Raw genomic sequence first — 15,506 nt, 5'->3', positions numbered from 1 at the left:
ACGTATATTTTATTGCTCATTGATTGATGAGACATGGAAATTAATGAGTATCTGAAAATAACCATTCTGGGTTAGTCTTCTCTAATGTACCTTCCACCCAAGTCTGAGCTGTATCCTGCTTCTTCAAGCTTTTCCACAGTATTTGAACTCATTTCTCAGCCCTACCACAAACGCGAGGAATGCTCATCTGTCCCCTCATACCAATACCACAAAGAATCAGAGTGGCACACCCAAGCCAAAGAAAGCAAGTAAGACCCCTCTTGTTAAATTATTATGTGACTTCTTGAGTCACCTGGGGCTTTTTCAAACCCTCTAGGAACGTTCCCTTCTCATTCCTGTGACCTTTCATTTGTCCCTGGCATTGGCATTGGATAATCTGGGCTTCCTGTGCCTTTCAGCCTTCACTAAAGTCTTTAAAGTGAATCATAAAGGGGAAACAGATAAAAAGCTTAGCTTTGCAAATGAGAGCAGTAAGCCCAGGCTGGAAATGGGGTAAGTGCATTCAGAGCCAGAACACAAGGACTGGCTGCAAAGGTAATGCAAAGGTAAGGGCCAGGGCTCCCTGCTCTCCTGGTTTAACACTTTGGTCTGATTTTCTTAAGTGTCCAGTAAGCAGGCAGCGAAGTGGGTGGCATACAATCTGCAGCCCCCCACTCCCACTGCCCCTTCAGTTTCCACCTGGCTCTGGCTCATGACCCTGCGTCCCATGGAGCTCCCTCTGCTGAGCCTGTTTTTACAGTCTTGATCATTTTATTTCCTAATGGCAAAGATAACAAATTTCATGTTAGAAATTTAAGAAAACTCTGAGACCAAGAAAAAGGAAAATGTACACTACCATTCTGCTTTCTGGAAGTTGACCATTGTTAACATTTTGGTGTGTATGGTTAATCTGTTTCCTTTGTGTCTACATATTTTTTTAAAACTAGAATTCATTCAACCAGTATTCGGCTTTCAGTGCTTTAGGTTTCTACTCCTCTCAAAGTGATTCCACTGGGGCCTGTCCCTCCCAGGAGAGGCTGCCGGCCAGGGGTCCCAAGCTATTCTTCCTTCCCTCCTCTACCTCTAGATTCTCCTTCCCTTGCATGGAGCAGTCACCCAGTTGAGTCCACTAGGCCCTGTGTCCTCCTCCAGGGTGCTGAGGTGTTGATGCTGGCCTAGAGAGAGCGATGGCCCTGATGATAAGGGCCCTGGTCTTTCCAAGGTGTGAAAAGGCCTGCTTGGTCTCCAGGAGTGGGGCTTACCTCCACTTGCTCTTCACTCTCCCTCAGGGCTCCTGTGCCCTGAACAGACCTGGACACTTCAAATGCGATAAAGGAGGCAGGCAGAGGGTCCTGGAGTTTCTGGGGTTCTTGGAGAAGTGGATTTCTGTTCTGTCAATGCCTTAGGCTCCGCTTTCAGTACAGCCCAAGAACTTAGCCCCCACCCATGTGTGAAAGAAAGCACAGTTCCACGCCTGGTCCTTCCACAAAGCACCCATGGCTCCCCACCTCTGTCCCTGAGACATCATACAGTTGACATATTTTTAGCCAAGACATCAAACATCCCAGAAAGAAGAGAGACTGTCTCACACTGGGTGAAAATAATCATGTCCTCAAGCACGCTCTTAGATTTCCTGTGGATTCCTCGCCTCCTCCCCATCTTCCCTCCTGCCCTCCTTCAGTTTTCCTCTCCCAGCTGCCTCTTCAAGATTGCTGCCTCTCCCCATCTGTTCCTTCTGCCCCTTCTCTGGCCCTCCCAGATCTCCCTTCTCCACCTGAGCACGGGCAGATTGCACATTCAGCATTCACTGAGCTGTACTGGAGTTCAGCTAATTGAGGTATTTCTTGCAAATTGCTTAAAATTTCTGCAGATCCACTAAAAATGGGAAAACACAGAGATGTGAGCTTCAGCTTGTGGTATCAACAATGCCACTGATGAATGCCAGACCTTGCGATGTAGGGATTGAGGGGAAATTTCCTGACTAATATGGAACCACATATGAGTATGGGCCATCTAAGAGACGCTGACATCTACACAGCCTGGCCTGAGAGGAGGAAAGAGAACAGAACTCAAACTACTGCAAGTCCCCAGCTCAACAGTGGCCTAAAGCAGCCTCCACTCTGCACTGGCTTTACCAGAATGATCCGAAGTTGAGGAGGAGAGAGTTTCAACTCCTCAGCTAATATTCTCTCCTTGATGGGTGGGGTTCAATGTCTCCTAAACCTTATCTTTATTTTTCTCACTGTTATGCCTACTGCTTCTAACATGTGGATATAAATCCTTAGGTAGACAGGGTGCAATGAGTTCAAGGTCACATATAGACCCTAGGATCACATATCTGAAAAGAGTCCCAGCTATGCCAGTTATCTATCGTGTGTAACAATTACTATGCTACTGTCACGGCCACCACCTCTGCTGCTATCAACTCAGTTTATTACATGGACTTTATATTCTGAGCCGGATGTGGTTTCTCACGCCTGTAATCCCAGCACTTTGGGAGGCTGAGGTGGGAGGATCCCTTAATCTCAGGAGTTTAAGACATGTGCTCCATATTCCAACCTGTGTTCCAAGACCCTTGCATGAAACGTTCCATTTAATTGTCACAACATCATGATGTAAGTACAGTAGGATCTCTGTAAGTTGAACACCCATGGGACTGTAACAAACTAGTCAACACACAGAGGTGGTCAACATAAGGAAAGAGGCCCACTTACTGATATGTACATGTGGTGTATGTCTAGTCTATGAAAATCAGGTCAACTAAAGGAGGTGGCCAACGCAGGCCAATGTCAACCACAGAGGCTCTGCTGTATCTTCTCCCTATCCTATTGAAGAGAAAATTGAGACACTGAAAGATTAAGTTAGCTTGCCTAAAAGAACAGATGTGATTAAGTTAGCTTGCCTAAAAGAGCAAATGTTTGAACTTGGGCAGACTAAACTCCAAGTCCTATTACTTAACTTTTCTTAGCTTTAATTTCTACATCTGTAAAATGAAGATAATGAAAATAAAGCCCGAGTCATATGGTTATAGCTCCATACACAAAGGTGCTCTGTAAATTGTAAAGTGTACCATAGGTACTAGGTGGCATCTAGCCTAAAGCAGAGCTTTACTTTGGGGCAGAGAGAAGCTTCTCGCAAGATCATCATGAGATTACATAATTTAGGAGTGGAAAGGAGCTCAGATGTCATCTAGTACACTTCTCTGCCTGATGTAAGATTAGATTGGGATCGTGGAACTGAAGGAGACCTTACAAGTAACCTGGTCCAGCATCAGAGAGGGGAAATGACCAACCCAAGATGACACAGGCCACCAGGAGCACAGCCTGAAACCCAGATTGCTGACCTGTCCAGCGTCTGTTCCAATACGCAGGGATTGCTGCCTCTCACCTTATTTACCATGCAGGTAGGCACAGTTCATCTTCACCAGGCCTCTGCTTGCTGGGCCACCATGTGACTTCACAGTCTTTCCCAACATGGCGCTCAGGCAGCTGCTATCAATTCATCAGCATTGACTGATGACTTGATACCTTTTCACTCTCCCTGCATGGTACATAGGCTGGCCACACACTGCATTATTCAAACAGGGCACTTGTGAGAGTGAAAGAGGGCACTACTAATACTTAGGCAGGGGACACAGGGAATTACGCTGGGATTACCTCAGGGAACTAGAACATATGGCCATGCTAGGATACTTCAGTGAGTCTCCCAAGGCATCCAAGTTATCCCCAAGTCTTCACAGGGTAGACATACCAGGAAACTGACTTGAAAGAAGCTTTGGTTGGGATCATCTTCCTAAGGATGGTGGGGAGGCACCAAGGGAAGAAAGTGTGAAGACTCACCTTTGATTGATATACTTCTCTGCAGAAGCGACTCTATCCACACTGGGTTATTTCCCACTCTCCTTTTATTTTCCCTCCATCCCACTGGCCCATAACAGCTCACTGCCTTTCTAGCCAGAAGCAAAGTATGTCTGCTAACTCTCCTTCCTCTTTCTCTTCTCTTTTCCCTCTTTATATTGAATAACTGTTTCTATGGCAGTTTAGCCAATTATGAATGTGTTTGGGTATCTTACAGAGGAAGAATCACTATGTAATTAAATGGGCTGCATTTGATTTCTGTTTGGGGAGATTTATGGGCATTTTCTGTTTCTAGATTGCAAAATTGAAAAAAATCAAAGTAAGTTTTGATGGATTTCCTCAAGTAGAGGAACAGAGAAAGGTTATTTTCTTCATTGCCAGGTTCACCATGTCTTAGCATGGCCAGATGAAAGGCAGAGAATTACGATAATATTACAGACCAACCAAGAAAGAAGAGAGGATGTTAGGAGACTCAGTGGACAGAAAACTTAATTTGTAACAAGAAGGAATTCAGCTATTTGATAGCTCTAACTGGGCTCTCAAATCTGGAACGTTCCTCTCAGATAACTTTATTTCCCACACTGAACCCCATTAGTTCCCCATAAAAGAATTGAGAGAGATTTAATCACCAACATGAAATTTGAAGTGTAGAAAAGTCTAACCAGGTGTTTTCTCTACTTTGCTTTATGACATCTGCTTTATAGCAGTTTTCTCTTCTGTGAAACAAAGTTTTCAAAAGTTATCTGTGGGGTTGATTGGGAAGATTATCCTACAGAAATGGTTGCACAACCAGTTAGCACCAAAAATAAATATTACAATTACCACATTTTAAAAATATTTATAAATTCTTTGTAATGGTTTTTACTAATTTTTAAATTTTCTGACCCTTTGGATTAGAGCTATGAGAAAAACCAATCTCAGAATTTTACTTACTGACAAATGGAATTGTCTTCTTACTGCTGATGGAAACCTCAACTCTGTTAGCTACTAATAATTTACCTTCTTAGCTTTTATGGTTATTTTTAACTTAATTCATAGGTCATGGCTGAAATAAGACTGGAATGTATATAATCAAGGCAGAAGAAGGGACGACGGTTTCAGAGTACTCACTAGGACCTCCCTGGCTCTAGAACTGCACAAACTATCCAATTCTCACAACCACCATAAGAAACAGCTGTATTTTCTCCAGATAAGGATACTTGGCTGATAGTAATTAAGATATTAGTGTGGTACAGCCAGGATGAGAATTCAACCCTGTCCCCTGCCTGAGCCCTGGCTCTGTCCAGCAGTCCAGGCAAGCTTGATGTCTATCAGGTGGTATCTCTAGCCTGTGCTCAAAAGTCTCAGAGCTACTAAAGACCTTCCAGAAACCCTGCTTAAAGAGACACTGTGGGAAAATGCAAAATCACTTTTGTTCTTCATTTAGAGGATACATGGAAAGTGACTTAGTTAATTTGGGTCCCGACAGTAACACTCTCCTCCCACCTTGGCCCAGTATAGAGCTGTTTCAGGTCTGAGATAAACAATTATGGCTCCAGAGAAGTCAGCCAGGAGACACAGCTCTGCAAGAGAAGCCTCTCCTTTATCATGACAGAGGCTCTGTCTGATGAAGGTGGCCCCTAAAATCCCTCCCACCACCTCAGTCAGCAGAGCCAAGGTGAGGGCCTGGTGGCATCTGCCTGGTCCAATCTCACATGAATTAACAGTGGCAGCTAGCAGGAAAGCAATTTCCCAGGGCACAGGGAAAGAGGATGGAAGCTTAATTAGTGGGAATGGCTCCACTGTCCCTTTCGGGCTCTGTAGCTCTGTATCTCTGGTACTGACTCTCCCTGTTAATTGCTCCCTCACCTCCAGTACACTGCTCTGCCTGACACTGGTTACCATGTCCAGCTGTGTTGTCCTGGCATGCAGAAGGGCAGGGCTGTGGCCAAAGTGTCACCATTAGAGCAAGCTTGGCAAAGTTCAGAGCAAGGCTGAATCAGTTCTATGTAGGCTGAAGTGGAGATTGGGGGGACATAGAGATGGTGGGGAAGTGACCCCTGCAGGGGCAGGCTCTGGGCTGTAGTACCCACTATGACGCATCTATGAAACTGGGGCCTCCACACTGACTACTCCCTCTCCAGTTTGATGGAAATTGGACCACAGAGTCAAAGTCTCTTTGCAGAAAAGGAAATTCTTGAGAATTTTACCCTCATCCTTAACACCACATCCTCTATTAGATGAAGGCCCATTGTGTGTGACCCTGCCTGGAGGGGACTATTCTTTGAAGCCCCAAACCAGGACCCATAGGCTGACAATCTGAAATTATTTATGGAGGTGGAGGATGTTGTCCCTAGACTGCCTTGGAAAATTCTAGGCAGTGTGGCCCCGATTATGCCCTTAAAAGTCCAGTCTAGTTCAGTGTGGTAAGTAATGTGAGGCAGTTCTAGGGTGACAGGAAAGAAAGGCACTAGAATGGGGGACCAGCTTCAGCCCGCCCCCTGGGGCCTTAGTTTTCTAATTTGTAAAATGAATGCCTCATCTCTTCACTCTCTCCAGAGCTGATTTTATAATGTGAAATTGTATGTAGAGTTTGGTGCTTCCACAGGGGTCAGTAACTTTCAACAGACTGCAAGGCGCTGGGACCCTGGGGGAAGACCCCACCTATGAGGTGCTCTCCTAGGCCCTCTGCTGCCGGTGGAGCTGGGGGGTCTGCACTTCCCTGGGAGGCTTGGCTGGCCAGCTGCCAGGGATGTTTGCTCCTTATAGCAAAGGCCAGTTCCACTGACAGGGCTGCCTGGGTGCTCTGCACCAGTCATTTACTCAGGGACCCTGTGCCCTTCCTGGGATGATCCTGTCCCCAACATGCTTACCTGGAACATCACAATAGGAGACTTCTCCTTTTTCTCTCACCACTCTCCTCCTCTCTGTGGTCACTCAAATACTGATTCCATACAGGCTGGCCTGACTGGGCCATTCATCTTACTGTAAAATTCAATCCCAGAGCTCCCTCTCCTTGAGCATCTAAATTTGTAGACTTTTTGTGTTTATATCCATGGGAAATGTGGAAGACCCCATCCAAAGGTGAAAAGATGTCAGGCATCCTGCACTGGGGAGGTGGAACATTTTGGAGACCTCATGGGGACTCTGAAATCAAAGGCCACCTCCAACCCATGAAAAGGCAGGCTAGTGTCAGGGCTCCATACCTGGGGCAGCTGAGTGAGAGCATGCTCTCAGGGGGCAAGGCAGCTCCTCCATTCAGCGTCTGTGCAGAGTTAGTTTAGTGACGTCTCCTTCCTCCACTGAGTGTGCGCCCCCTGTGGGCAGGAGCACACCTGGTCTGGGTCCCCCTGAAGCTGGGAGGTAAACTCGGCACCTGCATGTGGCAGCTCTCCCCAGGTAGGTGCTGAATAAATGGCTGGGAGGACACCTGCCCCGGGAGTACCTCCCCGGCCCTTCCCATGCCAGCCTTTGCTATAGGCTGGCGAGATGGCCACGTACAGGGCAAAGGCTCCTGCTTGACTCACCTCTCCAGGCAGTTCCCTGACATTCTCGGCCTTCGCATCACTCCCTTCTCAAGGGCCTTTTCAAGGAGATGAGATTTTTAACTGAATTAGAATGTTCTGCTACCTGGGAGGGATACTGCATTAGCGTGGATTATTGTCTCTGATTAACAGCACCTCTACTTCTCCCTTGTCATCTGTCTGTGCCACCTCACAGTCAAGTCACACACCACCAGAAGACTGAGGGGAAACACATCCAGGGCTCCTGGCTCCAAAAGGCTGGCAGAAGTCGTCAGTGCCTACCTGCTGGAGGACTTGAAAAGAAGCACCTGGGCCCATCCCCACGGGGAGGTAAACAGGGACTAGGAGGGACCCCAGGCATCAGCATTTTTCGTAGAAAATGCCACGTCCATGTCCACCCAACTAATGGTGGGAATCTGAAGCCCCACCACTTGGGGGCCTTGAGGGGAAGGTAAATAATGGTTCACAATTTACTGACACTGACAATCCTGGGAAACCCCTGGACTAGAAGTGCAGGTATAATCTGCATCGCAGAGTGTCACATGCAAGGAGGCTGGCTCCCCACTCAGGGAGGGCTCTGTTCTCAGGAAAAGGCATTCTGCATCAACAGCGCGTAAGTTGAGTCTAATTTCACCAATAGACCAATGTCACAGCCTTGCCCGAGGCCTGCGGCTCCACTATTTTACAGAAATGACCACAACCCCATACTGAATCCATTGTAAGCATGTGATGTTATGTGTGGGGGGAACAGACTTTTCCAAATAGGGAGAGTCTGCAGCCAACCTCCAAAGGAAGTAGTGTGAGATCTGGAGTCAGGGACCTGGGTTTGAATGCAGCCTTTTCCTGCTGTGTGGACACTGGCCAGTCCCTGATTTCTCTGATCCTCAGAGTCCTCATCTATAAAAGGCAATAAAGCTAACACCTTTTGTAGAGGGTTGTGATGATGATGAGCTTGTGACATGAACGTGACTACCACAGCCAGCGCTGGGCCTGTCAGTGGGGGTGGAGTCCTAGTGACAATTGGCAGGACAGTGGCTGTGGGCGTGTTATTCCAGGCAGGGCACACGTGGCTAAGAGCCCAGCTCTGGAGACAGACTGACTGGTTTTGTCCAGGTGCTGCCACTTACTAGCAGTTTGACCTGGGGAAAGATAAACACTGTGCCTCAGTTTCCTTATCTGTAAAATGGAGACAATAGTAGCCACCCTGTGGGAATGTCATGAGGATTCAAAGTATTGCATGCTGTCCTTTCCTCCTGCCTTCCTTTCCCATGGCGCTTCTCCAGTATGCCTGATACTTTCTAGCCCAAGGCATATAGTAGGGAACGCGAAATGAAAGCAAAACTGAGCCAGAAAGAAATGATCCCTGCTCTCATGGAGCCTGCATTCCAGTGGCAAGAAAAGGACATTAAATGAGTGAACAAAGAAACCTTTTTAAAAATAGTGATGTGCTGTCAAAAAACAACCGGGGCTAAAGGACGGCCTGGCTGGGAAGGAGGCACTTGAGCTGGGACCGGAAGGACCCCTGGGAGCAGGCTCCACCACAGTGAAGGTGTTCTGCCTCCCTGCCCACTGCACCCAGCTGGCACGTGGACTCCTCTGAGAGGACAGGGAGGGAAGGGCAAGAAGGAGGAGCCAGAAGGGAATCCAGCAAGGGAAAGGCAGGTTGATCAGCGCATGTAGGAAGGGGTTTGGTACAGAGAGAGGGAGGAAGAATAAACACATCAGGAGGGAGGGGCTGAGGGACAGTTGTTCACTAATCCCGCTGTGCCCCCCCTCCGCACCCCGCTGCAAGAGCCAGCACACGCAGCCCTGGCCACCAAGGCTGTGCCTGCTGCATCCTCACACGGACGTGTCACTGGGTTTCATTTCTTCTTGTTGTGATTGTGTTGTTGTTTCTGTTGCTGGTCCGTGTGTTCATTTTCTGTGGGCTTGGAGAAAATACCGTAAAGTATTTCCACTTGGAAGAAAAGCTGAATATTTTAATGTCTATCGTTTGAGACAACGGTTTGCGCTAATGGGGTGCTGCGGGCTTCCAGGAGGGGAATTTCTCAAGATTCAGAAACTCAGGTAGAAAGTGTGCATGTGGCTCGTGGGATGACAGGTGAATGGGTCAGCATACTCACAGGGGAAGAGATAGGATGAAAGATAAAAAGACAAGGAAAAGTTTCTAGAGAGGAAAATTGAAAAATACAAAGGAGGATGAAAAGGCAAAACAGGCAGGAAGAGAAAATATACAGGAACCAGAAAGAAAAGTGCAATATCTGAATCTGCTTAGTACCCTGATAGACACCTTGGGTTAAGGTCTCAGGTTCACAATGCCCCAGGTGCCGGACAGAAGGGGGATACACCTGTGGAATAGGAGTCTACTGCACACACAGAGGTTTGTCAGGTGTACCCTGGCTCCCTCTGGGTCTTGGGGAAAAGAACCTGGTGTGCAGCAGCCTGCGGGGCATGAGTTCCACAGGCCCTTCTCTCACACCTGACTCTAGGAGGAGGGGAATCCTCTGATAAAAGAATTGGCACTTCATGTCAATACACTGTTTTTGGAGAAAGGAATCCGGTTATCTCAGTACTTCTGCCCAACTTAAGCAAACATCTGACTGTCCTCTGGTTAGAAGTTATATCTCTACCTCTGGGCTGTTTGCTTTCAGTAATAGGTACAATAAACTTGGGGAACACTGGTTAGGCAGAGTTAAAGGTTTCTTTGCTAGAGGACTTCTCAGAGCCTTTAATAAACTGGTATGCCCTCTGACACTCAAACAGGGGTATATGCTGCAGTGTGCTGACACTCAGACCACGATTCTGTTTTGAGGGTTTTTTTTCTTTTTATCTCAGAAGAGTTGTTAAACATCTCAAAGAACACTGGCTTTCCAGCAGCTAAACTTGATTACTAGTCAAGCCTCCCAACATCCTTCCCCTCTGCATCTACTAAGCATAGGAAACCAAAATTCGGTCACTCAGAGGAAACTGGTGTCCTTTCCATGGCTTACTTATGACTTCGCCCTTTGCTCCTCTCCTTAAAATTCCCAAGTTCTGAGCCACAAAAGGAAGTGGACAGTTGTGTTCCATAAGTGCTAGTCCTTTTAAAAGAGATATGGCCAGTCATGGGCCTAGCGAAGTGATGGAGAATAGAAAAACGGGGGCCACTGCAGTGTGAGAGACTGCCATGTTTATATACAGTAAATCAAGTGATGCTTTGACTGTCGCCCCATCTTACAGATGAGGAAACTGAAGCCCAGAGAAGTGAGGCAACTTATCCAAGGTCCTACAGCTAGCAAATGAGAGAGCCAGAACCTGAACTTGGGCCAGTCTTACTTTGCCTTCCATACCCTTTCCCCTACATCATGTTGCACCTCCCTTACACAAGGCACTCGTTTGAGGGTGGGGACATGTTGGTGGGGGGGTGATTTTAAGATTCATAAGATAGTCTTAGCTTTTAAGGAGTTCATGGTCCAGCAGGAGAGGAGAACCTTGTATGCTCAAGACAGGATGTGCCTAGGAAAGAGGAAGGAGAGTGTGTCTCTAGTTCAGGGGAGGAAAGGTGTTTGGGCTTGGCCTCAAGGGTGGGAGGGTCCCAGTGGTCCAAATGGCAGTGCAGAGCCTTCTGATAGAAGGAACATAGTGAGCCAAGACACAGGTGGGAAAGGACAGGTGGCTTCAGGGACCCTTGTGTCTCCCATGAAGTTTATGGAGGAGCCAGGGGACTTGAGAGAGACGACAGGGCAGCAGCCAGAAGCAGCCGTGAAACCTCAAACCCAGCAGTTTTGCAGTGGGAGACTAAGAGGTTTCACTACTGTGGGCTTTGGAATGGTGTGTAGGTGCATTTTATCAGAGCTCTGTTGACACATGTCTGGTCCAATAAATTAACATTTCCATCTCAGCTGACTTCATTTGGCAGGAGCAATAAATCTGCATGGCAATTCAAAAGAGAAAGAGAAGGGTGCAGGGAGGGCTGGGGGACGGGATAGCGGGAGAGTCACTCATACTGTACCAAATCGAGCACATTCGTGTGTTTGTTCATTCATTATCTGTCCATTTGTCAAAAACCCATCTGGTAGGCCCAAGAGACAACTTATTTTGTCAATATAGCTTCCTACTAGATTATCAGCTTGGAAGTTTTGCCCACGTTTTATGTTGTTAGATTTGGACAGAACTGCACGCCTCCCAAGCCTCCTCCGCTGATCCCCATCTCACCTTTTCCACAGTGCCGCTTTGTAAACTAGGCACACTGGTTCCTACTCCACAGATAAGAGAAACCTAGATTCAGACACTGCTTTTTCCTCCAACAGAGCCCCTTCCTCCTGATCTCAACAGTTTCAAAACTCATTATACCCATTTTATAGGCATCTGTTAAAAATTATTTGCATAGTGATCAAGCTATTTATTCCTTGGTTCAAAAAAAAGTGAGATGATTTACTGAGCACTACTTACTATGAACTGGAAATGACTGGATTAAACTGAATTAATTTGCCGAAAAAAGACCCGAACCCAGCTTTCCCTACAGCTCGATGTTCTTTCTCCCAAGCCCTGAAGCAAAATGTTTGCAGCCAGAGCATCTGGGGCTGAGCAGCTGCCCTTGGGATCTACTTTGGTTTCAGTGGCCAGGTCTGCTGGGCACTGGCCCCGGTCCCCACAATCTCAAAAGACACAGGGTGGCCCTGAAAAGCACGTAATGGAGTATGTTGCCACAAACCTCACTGTGTGATGCCACTTTCTTTAAGACACCTGATAAGCGGTTCCGAGGCCGAGCAGAGGTGCCCTCTCCAGAGCATGCGCTGTTTCAGAGACTCAACTTCTGACCACAACTCACATTCTCTCAGGCTCCCTCTTCCCTTCACCTTTCAGGGCTCTACTTGTGGGGTGTTTTCCCCAATTCTGTGACTCAGAGCAAGGCCAGCAGAGCCTGGTCATTGCAGAGCCCTGTCCTCTTGTGTTCATGGGGCACCAGGAATGCTGTAGCAGGTGGGAAGTGCCACTGAGAGGCCAAGGATAAATGTTGGTGGGCACCAGCCTGTCTCCAGGACACCAGGCTCTGATGGAAAGTTGTGTGAGGACATGCAAAGGGCAACCAGCACATTCTTTTCCTCCTGGCCCAGGCTCTTGAGGCTGTCTGGCAGGATCCCATTGTTCTCTTGGACTGGAGGAGGCAGCAATGTTGGGGTGTGAACAAGGCCCTGGCTGCTATGGCTGGTTCAGACAGAGCCTGCCTGGGACCCAAGCTGCTGAGCTGGCGCTGTCGGGGCAGCCCCAGGAAGGAGCTGGGGTTAGTTTGGGATGGCCTTAAGGAACCCGGCTCTGACCATGTTCTGAGATTGAGTCCTGACCTGGTATTGCAGGCCTGTAGCTATAAACCAGAGGGGAATAAAACCAGTGGCGATCTTTCCTCTGGCCATCCTTACCTTACTCTCACCTTTCCTGGTTATCTCTTCTAGCGGTGTGACCCTGGGTAGGTTACTTAATCTCTCTGAATCTCAGTTTCTGAATTTGTAAAGTGGAACATAATCCACTGGAATGATCATAATCACCATAATGACGATGTCAGCATCTCATGGTTGTGTGGGTTTAAATGAGACTACCTGAGCCAGGCTGGCACTCACCTGGGACGCACCAGTATGAGTACACGGGGTGATCTGTTTGCTGTCTCTTCTGATTGGTCAGCAAGCAGTCCAGACTTACTGTTATATATTTTATCACCCCCTGTGAAAAATGAAGTCTAGGAAGTGCTCAATGGACGGTGGCTACCCCAAATGAGAAAACAGACTCTCAGGAGGTCTGCAACCTGCTGAGCCACCCAAAAAGTTAGTGGCAGAAACAGGATGAGAAAAGTTCTACACTGGGGTCCATTCTTGAGAAACACTTCAGCAAAAAGCCACAGTGACTCCAAGGTGGATAGAAATGGTAAGATGCAGTGGGCCTGCTTCTTTGTGCCCTTTCCTGCTGTGGATAGCGGGAAGCCAGGTTTGGGTTTCCAGGAAATAGGTGGCAGGGCTGCAAAATCAGTGCCCTGCAATGTGCTGGGTGGTGTGGGCTCTGTAGTCAATAGGGGCATTACGGCCACCTGTGCCATGCTGCTCTGGAGGACGACCCCACCCTTCTGGCAGGCTCGAGTAGGAACAGGATGCACAATCCCACCATCTAAGGCTGGCAGACAAAAACAACCTGGAGTCTGCATGAGGATGAAGCCGCCAGCTTGCCGAGGCCTGGTGGCTGGCAGGTGAAGATGATTCATCTCCACTCTGATCAGAGATTCTCCTGTCTCTCGGAGCCAACCTGCTCATCCATCTCCCCCTTCGTTAGCTCTCCCTCCTGCGCTTCCTTCCTCTCCTGCCCCATTTTCTCCTCTGTGCCCTAACAGCAGTGCCGTTCATCACACCTGCGTCACTTCTGCCTCCCAGGATGGACAGCAGGACCTGGCTGGCTCCTCTCTCTTGAACAGGCTCTAAGGAGGGCACTTTGGCTTTGGAAGGAAAGGAGCAGGATGGGCTGTGGGGAGGCTGAGAGGAAGAGGCAGAGCAGAAAGAGGCCTGTAATCTATGTGCCCAACCTCAAGGGGAAAAGGAAAAAAAGTCTCTTATGATTTAGGTATTACTTCAAGCACAATTGTCGGTGAAAATTTAACAATGTGGTGGGAAATTAAATAGGAGAATAGAGGAAATTCTACACTTACTGTCCATCTGCTGCTGGTCAGTACATTCATCAGCAAATAGGCATCATGGCCATCAGACGTGCCATAACACTTTATTGTCATCTTCCTGGTCTGATTGTGCCTTTGACACTGTTAGAGGTAAGTAGCCTGGACCTAAAGATGGTTCGCATGGGAATAATCCACAGAGAAGATTTAATTCTACATCCTTCATTTCAATGATGAGGCATCTGAGGCTGAACTATCTGAGGGAATGAAATGACCAGCTAGTTAGCAACAAAACTAGGATAGACCCCAAACATCCTAAATCAAAGCCCACTGCTTTTACTGCCACACTGGCCTGTTTCATCCAAGGAATGGCTGAAAATCAGCAGTTATCATGAGGACAAAAGGACAGATCTGCATGCTAACAAAACTACATAGAAGGGACACAAGCCATGAGTTCAAGAAACTAACAACTAGAACAAGAAGAGAAGTGTCAGCACAAGTAGAATAATTTTATGATTGTCAATACTCTTGGGATTAGCAGTATTGAAATACAGGGCAAAGAGATGTTGACAAATAAAATATTACAGTGGGTGACCACTGGCTTCTTATTTGATGTTATAACTGGGGGCCTGGAAATGTTTAGAAATATTACATAAGATTTCAGAAGGAGGAGCCCTTGCCCATAAAAACTGAAATTTTTTTCAGCACTTAGTGTTATATACTAAATTGGAATGAATAAGACGACTTCACTGGCTAGCAAAAAGAAACATGGACAGAATCCTTCACAAAATATAAAGTGGCTTAGAGATTTCTGCTTCCAGAAAGATGGAGTAGACATAGTTTTCCCTATTTCTTCTACTAACTACAACTAAAACCCCTGAGCATTATATATAAAACAACCATAAAAGGGCCCTAAAAGATGGGGAGAAGAAGGTAGGCTGGCTAGGTATCTCAGGACACAGCAGTGAGTTCCGTGGGTTTCTGAGTAACCTAAAAAAACCAATGGGTAAAGACATTAAAAAAAAAAAAAAAAGCCCCAATTAAAGTCTCCTCTCTCTAGCCAAATGACCAGAACAGGAGAAGTCTAGCAAGGCAGAAATTTTTTAAAAATTGTGGTAGAATATATATAACATAAAATTCACCATTTCAGCCATTTTTAAGCATACAGGTAAATGGCTTTAAGCACATTACCACGATCTCTTGAGCTTTTTCCATCTTTCCAGACTGAAACTCTGGGAATACATTAGATACAAATTCCCATTACCTCCTCCTCTCACCCCCTACCAACATTCTACTTTCTGTCTCTATGAATTTGACTATCCTAAGTACTTCATATAAGTGGAATCACACAATATTTGTCCTTTTATGCCTGGCTTATTTCACTTAGCATAATATTGTCAAGGTTCATCCATGTTGTAGCACGTGTCAGAATTTTCCTCCTTTTTAAGGCTGAGTTATATTCTATTATTATATATATGTACACGCCATATTTTGTTTATCACATTCACAGATGGACATTTGGGTTGTTTCTACTTT

General features: G+C 46.8%; 1 protein-coding gene across 7 annotated transcripts in view; it reads right to left on the bottom strand.

Moving 5' to 3' along the window:
• CACNA1C (calcium voltage-gated channel subunit alpha1 C) overlaps positions 1-15,506 on the bottom strand; it is a 650,685-nt gene that overhangs the window by 278,431 nt on the left and 356,748 nt on the right. The gene's annotated exons all lie outside the window — the stretch shown is intronic.

Source organism: Nycticebus coucang, chromosome 12, assembly GCF_027406575.1.
Source record: "Nycticebus coucang isolate mNycCou1 chromosome 12, mNycCou1.pri, whole genome shotgun sequence".
Taxonomy (NCBI): Eukaryota; Metazoa; Chordata; class Mammalia; order Primates; family Lorisidae; genus Nycticebus; species Nycticebus coucang.
The sequence above is the reverse complement of the archived record's forward strand: the minus strand, read 5'-3'. Positions and strand labels throughout refer to the sequence as shown.